Below are 1,115 nucleotides of genomic sequence, written 5' to 3'. Positions count from 1 at the left end.
GAAAAAAACAAACAAAAAGAAGAAAAGCCAGCCAACTAAAAACAAAGACGTGGGTTAACATCAGTTCTAGAGAAAAGGACCTAGTCCCAGGACAAGTATTAGCTAAAGTGGAAAAGTGGGTAGAGAGCGAAGAGACCCCAATTTCTTCTAAGGAGCCTGATAGAAAGTAAGTGGCAAACTCCCCAAGGGCAGGGATCTCTTTTGAATTCCTTAATCACTTCCCTTCCAGGGCCTACTACAGTATCTGAATCAGACCCGGCCTGACAAACGCAGCATGTCTACAGCGTGATGCCCAACACGGTAAGAGGTTTAGAGAGAACACTGCACAAGAGGTGGCTGCCAGAAAGGCACTGTTTAGTCTGGGAAAGAAGAAACTGAAGTGGGGCAGAGTAACTGTCATTGAATAGCTGTCAAGTGGAGATCGGAGCTACAGGGAAATACTGTTGACAGCAAAATGAGAACCAGCGAAGGAAAACGGCAGGGAGGCAGGTGGGAGGTCATCATCAGGGAAGTCTTTCTGAAATGACATCTGCGCCCTGGCCAGTGTGGTTCAGTAGGTTGGGCGTTGTCCAATGCACTGAGAGTTTGCTGTAGGATTCTGGATTCTGGTGGGGGCACATGCCCAGGTTGCAGGCTTTTCACCCCTTGGGGGTGTGTAGGAGGCAGCCAATCAATGATTCTCTCTCATCATTGATGTTTCTGTTTCTTTCTCCCTCTCTGAAATCAATAAAAATGTATTTTAAACGAAAAACGTATGGTAATTTTAACATAAACACATGCTAACTATAAATGATAAAAAAACAAAAACAGAAACCCGCGGAGCCCGAAGCTCCCCGGGAGCGCACCATGTCTGCAGTTCTCCAGGGCGCGGGCCACCTGGATCCCGCTTCCTGTCTCTCAGCGGACAGCCGCCGGAGGGGCTCCCCTCAGCCTGGGCCTCAGAGCGGGCGCGGCGAGGCCGCCAGGGCGCTTCTTTCGGGGGTCAGAGCCGCGAGGTGTCGGGAGCCGCAGAGCGCGAATCTCCTCCCTGGCGTTTCCCGGAAGCGCGGCAGGCGAGTGGGCGATGTGAGGGCGGCCGGGCGCCTGGGGAGGGCATGGTCGGTGGGGCATCTGCG

The 1,115-nt window shown here is 52.6% G+C and overlaps 1 pseudogene; it reads left to right on the top strand.

Moving 5' to 3' along the window:
• Positions 1-846: 846 nt before the first annotated feature.
• The window catches only part of LOC102773140, a 2,920-nt pseudogene continuing 2,651 nt past the window's right edge, over positions 847-1,115 (top strand).

Source organism: Myotis davidii, unplaced genomic scaffold (genome assembly GCF_000327345.1).
Source record: "Myotis davidii unplaced genomic scaffold, ASM32734v1 scaffold967, whole genome shotgun sequence".
Taxonomy (NCBI): domain Eukaryota; kingdom Metazoa; phylum Chordata; class Mammalia; order Chiroptera; family Vespertilionidae; genus Myotis; species Myotis davidii.
Note: the sequence above shows the minus strand (reverse complement) of the source record. Positions and strands in the feature narration are given on the sequence as shown.